Here is an 8,650-nt window from a genome sequence, read left to right on the forward strand (position 1 = left end):
AGAGACTAAGCCATAAAGAAATGTCTTTTCATTAATTAATTAATTAATAATTCCTGTCTGCAAGAATAGCAGAATATTATTAATAGTGTCAGGGGTGGGGAAATATGTTGTTTTAAAACAATTCTTTGGGATGAATGTGATTTTAGTATACATGAGGTAGGTGCGTTGTTCTTCTCTCTCTGTGGTGTGTGTGTGTGTGTGTGTGTGTGCATACGCCCATGTGCATGTTTGTAGAGAGGGCCCCTCATGTCCTGCTCTATCACCCTCTGCCTTATTCCCCAGAGGCAGGGTCTCTCCCTTAACCTGGAATGATTGTGAGAGGAGGCTGGCTGGCCAGTGAGTGCCATAGACCCTCCTGTCTACGGTCCCCCAGCAATGGGGTTACAGGCACACGGCCACACCCAGCCATGTACGTGGGTGCTGGGACCCGAGCTCAGGTCCTCGCACTGTGTGGCAGGAGCTCTTACCCATAGAGCACCCCTCCAGCTGCCTGCTTACACAAATCTTGGCGGGGCGTTCACTGCTGCAGGACACAGAGCGTCATCAGCGTCATCCGGAGTTACTTGATGGACTCTGGGTCTGATAGTCCTCAGGGCTGAGAACTCACCCTGCATAAATGTGCAGTAGAAAATGGCAGAACCTTCAGGCTCCATTCAGAAGTCGATAGAGAGTCTGGCCCAATCCTAAGCCAAAACTCATTGAATGCTTTCCCCTTTCCCCCCCAGGAAGCTCAAGGCATCAAATCAAACAGCGACATTTAAAGTCAAACACTAACACAATTCAAACCAAAGACACACTGATTTGATACTTAATATTGAAAGTTCCCACTCCTCCCCCTCTTCTGAGACACACTGACCGCTAACTTCCTATGTAGCTGAGGCTGGCCTTGTACTCCTGATCCTCCTGCCTCTACCTCCCAAGTTCTGAGCTCACAAGTATGTCTCGCCACTCTCAGCTTACCGTCGTGTTTCTGCACTGGCGGAAAGCATTGTCTGTGGAGTGAAAAATGCTGAGTCCCAGCATCCAACAGTTCTAACCTGAGCTGAGACATTTCAGGACCATCCCTGGCTATGCATGCAGGGATGGCACAGAAGTGCAGTGTGCACAAGGCTGCACCGAAGCCATGGATGTGGCATGAGCAAGCACGCCCGAATCACCTCGGGTTCAGGGCACATTTGATTCTGAATTAACTTTTAGTCATTTTGCGTCACTGTTGCCAATTCTTTTGTGACCCCACACTGTGAGGCAGGGTTGGGACCTCCAGCCTAAGAAGCTGCGACCTGGGCGGCGGCCCTCCAGAACCTATAGAGAGGAGCCCTCCCACAAGCCACCAGGCCTGGTTTGTGGCTCTGATGGGCCTCGCCAGTGTGACAACCACAGCACCCCAGCAGCGACCATCCACTTCGCTGACTCAGACGATAGACTTGTTGACCAGCACTGAGCATCCTCAGCTGAGCAGCATCCTCTCAGGGAGGATGGAGATGCGGCAGCATGGCAGGTCTGAGGAGCCAGGACAAGGAGAGCCTGTGGCTGGCCTCCAAGCGGCTTTGGAGGCTTGTCCAGCCGTCTTGCCAGGGTAGCGGGGACTCTGCTTGTTCTGAGCCCCCTCATCAGCAACTCTTCAACCCCCTCTACTCTGTTGGCATACTTTAAAAATTTTTTTTTATTTATGTTTCTTATATTTTTTTCTCCCTACTCCACCCCAATCCCTTCTAACACCCCAACATCAGGTAGGAGGGAGAAAAGGTGGAGTAGGGAGATAGGGCACAATTTTCTTAGCTGCTTCCTGCTGGTTAGGGTCCTCGGGTTCCTTGGAGCCAGGCCAATCCTTGTTTCAGGAGATCTCCATCATCTTGTCTCACAACAGCAACCAGGAGCAGCAAGGGGGAAGCAAGAGCAGCTTTGTTCTTTTTCTTATCTCTACATTCTCTGGGCTCTGGCATTTATCCTCTTTCCAGAGTCCTCAGATTTAAACTGTCTGCAGCTGGCAAAGAGCGTCTCTCAGAGCCCACATGAGGCAAAGAGTCTGCTGCTGTGACCATCTGAATCAGCCCCACATCCCACACCTGGGATTGAAACAAAAACACCTTTATATCCTCCACAACACTCCCCTGTGCCTTCTACGGGGAGGGCACAGTCCTGCACCCGGGTCAGTGCGCCTAAGCGATAAGAAAGACCCTCATTTCCCATAGCACCATGACACCCCACTTTCTCATTACACAACCAGCCTTTGTCCCAGTCCCACTTGGGCACTGAGCTGTGAGGACCCTCTCTGGGTGTTGGTGCCCCCAACTCATTTGCTCATCCTCCCAGGTGGCTCCCCCTCCCCCTCACCTTTCCCAGAGGGGCAGTTCGGACATTCAGTCTCCCTGGCCAGCTACGGGTGCTCGCCTGGGGCATGATGAATGGGAGAGCACTTCTGCAGAGAGCTGACAAATGTCCCTCTTTCTCACAGGCTCTCTTGGAATCCTCTAATGCTCCTGAAGGTGAAGGTCCATTTTTCGCTGTAATCACAGTATTAAACTTTAATATCCAATATTAATAAAACATACTCTCCCTGATAGAGCCCGCAAGGCAGGGGGCGAGTGTGCTGAGGACACTTCCCCCTGCTGGGCTGGTGCCGGGGCAAGGGTGCTGGGAGAGGAGTGCTGAGGGGCTGTCTGCTGGCCCACATTTTCAACCCAGGCTTTTGTGAATGTGGGCAGGAGCGTTGGGCCTCATGGCAGGGGGTGTGGCCCCGTGACCTGCAGCAGGGGGTGAGCAAGACCAGCGTCCTGAAGCAGCCTGGTCCCCGCTGAGGGCCCCACGGCAGGAGGGTGAGCCCTGGGGCCTGTCCACTGTGCCTCAGCCCTGCTGGCCTGATCAGCCATGTGGGGCTTGCTGGGCTATGCTCTGCTAAGCTGGGATACTTCTAAGGTGGGAGAGGAGCCAGTTGCTGTTACCCAGGACCCTGAGCCACCCAGGAACCCCCCTCCACTTCCCTGTCTGTCTCACCTGGCCTTTGCTCAGGGGACACCTGTACGCCATGCTTTCCTGTGTAAACCCTGTCCAACCACTCAGGGTCTCCCCAAGTGCAGGGGACAGTGGCATGTGATCTCTGGAGCTGACCTTCTTGAGGGCTTAGGCGCCAACTTCCTTGCTCTGAGGTGTGGTTTGTGCAGTCTGAGGAAGCTGCCTGCCCTGTGGTCAGGGCACCAGGCAGTGGAGGAGACAGATCTAATGAGGAAAGTGCAGTTCTTATTGGCATTTGCCATCTGCAGCTAGGAGCTAGGTGGCACCAGGGCTGGAGTAGCCAGTAGGCACTGTGGGTCACCAGAGGCTCCGAGGTGGCAGTGCATGCCATCTTGATTCCCAGGTTCCTTATTTATACACTTGCCTATTGGCCAAAAGCTGTCTGTGGTCCCCACCCCAGTTCTCTGGGCACAGTGAAGGTCATTCACAGACAACCGAGGGCGGTGACAAGTCTGAGTCCCCATAGCTCATTTTCCCGGGTGAGGCTCTGCAGTCATGTGGTCTGCACACAAGCAGCAGTTTCCAGGTCTAGGGGGTGGCCTGCGGTTTGCATTTTTATGCTCTTCTAAAATGGCCCCCAGGGCTCGGGTGGTGGCTCAGTGGACAGGGCACTTGCCACATGGGCATAGGGACCAATATCCGGCTCCCTAGCACCCACGCAAAAGCTGTATGGAGATGGAGGCCTGCCTGTAACCCCAGAGCTCTGCTGTAAAGATGGGTTCCATGTGAGATCCCAGATGATGGTCCCTCAGGCCTGGGTGTCCTGTGGGCTGATCTTGGAGAGATCAAGAGCTGGAGAAACCCTAGATCCCGAAGCTACATTTGACACCCCATCAATTTGAAGTGCCAATCCACCTCTGTCTAACCACCTTTGGGAGAGGGGCAATTATATCTTCTTTTGGAAGGAGCCATGAGCAGAAGAGTCGTGCTTCTTCCTCTGGTTCCCTGTGGATCCAAGACAGAACAACGTGCCTTCACAGTCTTGGCCTCCACTTACCCTTTTCCCTCAGATTCTGGCTTTTCATGGGTATAAGTAGGTACCCTTAGTGATGTCTGCACAGGCAGCAGCAGAATGTCATGGTTCCTGACGGGCATCCTGCTGGGATGAGTCCTGAGCTAGCCCACTTCAAGGTGTCCAGACCTCTCCCCTGGGAGTGATTTACATAAAGGGGGGGTCACATCCTATCCCCCACCCACATCCCTGCTGCCTGCCAGGAAATGGGGGGGGCTTGGCTGCTAGCTGCTGCTGTGATCCTCTCCTTAAGAGGTACAGGAAGCCCCTTCCTCCATTCCATGGGCTCTGAGGCTCTTCAGGGACACCCATGGCCTCCTATGCAGCACACTGTTGTCTCTGGTGTTGGTCCCAGGTGCCCCTGCATGCTAGTGTCCCTCTGTCTGTCCATGCTGTTAATAATTCTCTTAAGAAATTCTTGATTCTTTAGTAAAACATCTCTGTGTCCTCTTGAACCAGCAGCCCAATCCAGAGTGTAACAGGGAGTACAGGGCGGAAATGAAGAGGAGAATCCAGGCTCTCTGGGATGGCAGGTGTCTGCTGAGGGATCAGAGTCTGAGCAGCTGCTGCCCACCAGCCCAGAGGTTGGGGGTGGGGTGTTGAGTGGGTCTTCCAGAGCTTCCTGGAGAGGAATTGGTTTGCCAGGACAAAGGGGTTTTGCTGGTAGTGTGTAGGGGCTGGGGCAGGGCTGGGGCAGGGCTGGGGTAGAGGTGGGGCAGGGCTGGGGCAGGGCTGGGGCAGGGCTGGGGTAGAGGTGGGGCAGGGCTGGGGTAGAGGTGGGGCAGGGCTGGAGCAGAGGTGGGGCAGGGCTGGGGCAGACCTTTACAGAGGTTGGCTGTGGCTTAGCAGCGCCCCCGAAGGAGAGTGTGCAGGAGGAGAAGCAAGGCTTTGTCACCTCACTTTGAATCCCAGCTGGCCTTTCCTTGGCAGTCCCTGTGTCCACCAGGCCCAGAGTGACAGTGTGTAGAGACTTCCACAGCTGGACTTCCTCCTGGACAGACCCAGGCTTTGTGGCTCTGAATGTGGGCCCTGGATCAGGGGTTCCGAATTAAGATCAGAAATCCAGGTATATGAGGCCTTATTCTGGTGGCTTGACTGGTTGGTGGGTGGGCACAAGGGTGGGACCGTGGAGGGGCACAGTCATCAGGACACTCCCTGGAACCCGAGAATCACCTGGTAAAACTCCTGAAACACCTGAGTGTGAGCTCTTGTCTGAAGCAGCCTTCTGGTCATTGTCTGAGTTCCCATGCCTGCTGAGACAATGCCCACCACCAGCCTGGGCTACACAGCAGCCAGCCCAGCCCTGCAGATAAAACCCATGGACTCACTGAAAACTCTGCCCGGAAACCCTGCTCTGTGGCCATCGTTCTTCCTTCTGGGCTTGGGGCTTCTAGTCTTCGAAGGACACCCCTGGGCCACTGGTCTCAGCCACTGAGGAAGAAGTAATTTGGTTGCCACGTAGCCACTAACGCGAAATTCAAGATTAATGATGATTTCCGCAGAAACCCCATTATGCAAAACATCATCATTTTCTCCTGAAGGGCTTCACTGGGGTCTGGAGGTCCAGGCCCTCATCTCCAGGGCATTATCTGTTAGGGAACTGTGTCAGACATGAGCACAGAGCCCTGGAGCAAGAGAGCTCAGGGAGCTGCGGGAGAAACCCCAGTCCCCAACCGGCTGCCTAGAAGCAGCAGCAAGGTGCCTTTCAAACCTCGCCGAGACTGAGAAGGGATCAGAACTCGTCAGCGAAGGCACAGAGCACGCTGCACCACTGTAGCCACGGGGCAGATGGACAGACTGAGAACAGACAACCCTGTCCCCTCACCAGTGGCCGCCTGTGCCTCCCGCTGTGACTCAGTGGAGCTCAAGTCCTCTGTGTTGCTGCTGACAGGAAGTCCGCACAAGGCAGGGCAGCTGTGCCGTGGACACTGCTTGGGGAAGGTCACCTTGGGGACAGAGGGCTGTGGGCGCAGAGGGGGCCCTGAAAAACTGAGGCAGGAGGGAAGAGAGTAACCCTGTGCGTCCACTCACGGTCTTAGTCACTGCTCTGTCGCTGGGAAGAGACGCCATGACCAAGGCAGCTCACAGAAGGAAGCATTTAAAGGGCTGGCTTTCAGCTTCCGAGGTTCAGTCCATTTTCATCACCCATGGTGCTGGAGCAGCAGCTGGCAGCTGTACCCTGATCTGCAGGCTGAGAGTGAGCGAGCCTGGGCCTGGCCTTTGAAACCTCAAGGTTCACCCGCAGGGACATACTTTCTCCACCGCGGCCACACCTACGCCGACAAAGCCTCACCTCCTGACCCTTTCACGCTCCCAGCTGCCCAAGCATTCAAATGCACAAGCCTGCAGAGCTGTTCTCATTCAAACCACCACACTTGCAGAAGAGCAAAGTGTGCAAGTCCCCTGCCCATTTTGATGCACAGCTGAAGAAAGGCGGCCAGGAGTCTGCGGCCGCAGGGTGTGCCCTTCAGCATGCTGCTCAGATAGCAGTTGTGCTTGTACGACCTGCGACTCGCCTACATTCAGGGCCACGCTGCGCCGTTTGTGCCGGGAATGATGAGTTAAGTTAAAGAGCCTTGAGACCATGCTGGCATTCTCCGGGGGGAGGTGACATGGTCCCAGAATAGAGAAAAGAAAAGAGGAGGGGTAAGCGTACAGAGGTGAGGAAGGCAGTGAACACAAGTGTGGAAGTGTGTACATGCTCACCACAGACACCACAACACCGGTCCCACCCACAGCGGCCTCACTGTGGTTTTCAGTTTGCATTTCCCTGATGATTGGTGATGTTGAGTATTTTTTCACACAACTGTTGACCATTCATGTGCTTTCTTTTGAGAAATGTCTGCTCAGGTCCTTCGCCCATTTTTAAATTGGGTCATTTGTTTTCTTGCTGTTGAATTGAGTTTCTTGTGTATGTTGGACGACAGCTCCTTTTCAGATGTGCTGTTAGACTGTTTCTTTACCCTGTGGACCATTTTCTTTGTTTGGCAGAAGTTCCCCCATTTGATGGGATCCTTTTTAGTTGGGTATCTTTAGCTACTTAAGATTTCAGGTTGAAAAAAAATCAATTCGTGTAAATGACTCAGTGTGTAAAGCCCTTGACATGCAAGTTCGAGGCCCTAAGTTCAAGCTGTTGCCCACGGAGTTCTCTGAGAACATGCTGGCTCACCTGGCTTTTGTGACTGTCACGCTACAAAAAACAGGAAGAGGACCCCCCCCCAGGGGCAGATTCATAATGGTGCCGCTGGCCCATGCTCCCCTAGGCTCAGAAGGACGCTGATGGTGATGCCATTGACAGACATTCTGCCTCTGCCTCTGCCTTTGCCTCTGTCTCTCTCTCTCTCCTTGGCTCTCATGTACTGAGCATCTTGGTTCCACCATGAATCAGCAGAGGCCAGCCAGCTGTGGACTGAGACCTCTTTAACTCTTAGCCAAGGATGTCTTTCTTCCTTAAAATAGTTTTTTTTTTTTTTTTGAGGCAGTATTCTGTCACATAATGAAAAACTGACTAACGCAGGTGATGACCTCAGAATGAGGCCACAGGTTCCTCCCTCATCCCAGCCTTGCACCTTGGCTTCACGGTCATGCTCTTCCCATCCTGGTGTCCACTGGGCTGAGCTGCCCAGCTTGAACACCATTGGCACAGTCTTTGCTTCCCTTAGAGGATTGGTATGGTGGCTGAAGTTCCCACAACCTTTCCTAACTGAAGGACAGAGTCCTTGGCTTCTGTCACCAGAAAACCTTGGTGACCTGGGTGGCCACTATGGTATCTGTGTTCATGGGGAAGGGGCCTGCTGGGACTTAGGCTGTCTGGGACAAATCTGAGCTCAATCTCCTGGGAAATCAAGGAAGTCTCCTTGTGCTCCCCCGCCGCCACCGAGAGCCAGTGGTTCTTTTTGGGTTTGTTAAGGACTATTGTTTAAAACTTATAGTCCTGGGAGTTCCTCAGGTTCATCGGCAGCTGACCAATTTGGGACAGCTGGCCACCCCGTGTCTGCCCCACTCTCTATCTTATCTGCTGCTCCGAAGTCATGTTCTGGGGCTCAGACTACTTCAGGCTGGGGAAGGAGGCCACTCTGTGCCAGCCAAGCCTGTGTAGGAGGCATTTGCTTAGCTGAGTCTTTCCTGTTCTTTGAGAGTTAGCTGGACCATATCCTCAGGGCCCCCATCTGCCCTCTCAAAGTGTCACTGCTGGCCCATGCTTTCTACTCCCTGCTGCTTTCTCTCAGGCCTGCTGGAGAAACTCAGGTGGGAGAGGCAGAGACTAGCTTCCGTCTGTAGTGTTCTGTGGGCTCCTGGGTCTGTTCTGCTACCACAGTCGCCAGGGAGTGGATAGTTTTCCCCTCAAGGCAGCAGTGCTGTGCCCCAGCTGGGAGCATCAAGCCCGCTGTGCCTAGGGTGGCCTGAAGTGAGTCTTAGTTTTGCACTGGAGTCAGCACTAAAGATGGGGTGAGGCCCCTGCCACCGCCCTGTCAGCTTGTCCTGCCTAGATGCTCCCTGGTGAGGCCACAGTCTCATGTCTCAGCTGGTTGGTGCCATCTCTCCAGCTGCAAGGCTCTTCAGTCTTTGGAAGTCATCTGGCCCAGCAGAGCTGAGAATGCTCAGGCGGTGGCCTGCCGTGGCGTG

General features: G+C 54.0%; 1 long non-coding RNA gene across 1 annotated transcript; it reads right to left on the minus strand.

Moving 5' to 3' along the window:
- Positions 1 to 1,437: 1,437 nt before the first annotated feature.
- On the minus strand, positions 1,438 to 5,440 carry LOC129682739 (uncharacterized). Its single transcript, XR_008721035.1, has 6 exons — positions 5,353 to 5,440; positions 5,198 to 5,274; positions 4,845 to 5,053; positions 2,995 to 4,646; positions 2,335 to 2,504; positions 1,438 to 1,852 (listed from the first exon to the last, which is right to left on the minus strand). It is a non-coding gene; the product is annotated as an uncharacterized LOC129682739 (long non-coding RNA).
- Between the last annotated feature and the right edge of the window lie 3,210 nt (positions 5,441 to 8,650).

This window comes from Psammomys obesus, unplaced genomic scaffold (genome assembly GCF_907164565.1).
Source record: "Psammomys obesus unplaced genomic scaffold, mPsaObe1.curated_primary_1811, whole genome shotgun sequence".
NCBI lineage: Eukaryota > Metazoa > Chordata > Mammalia > Rodentia > Muridae > Psammomys > Psammomys obesus.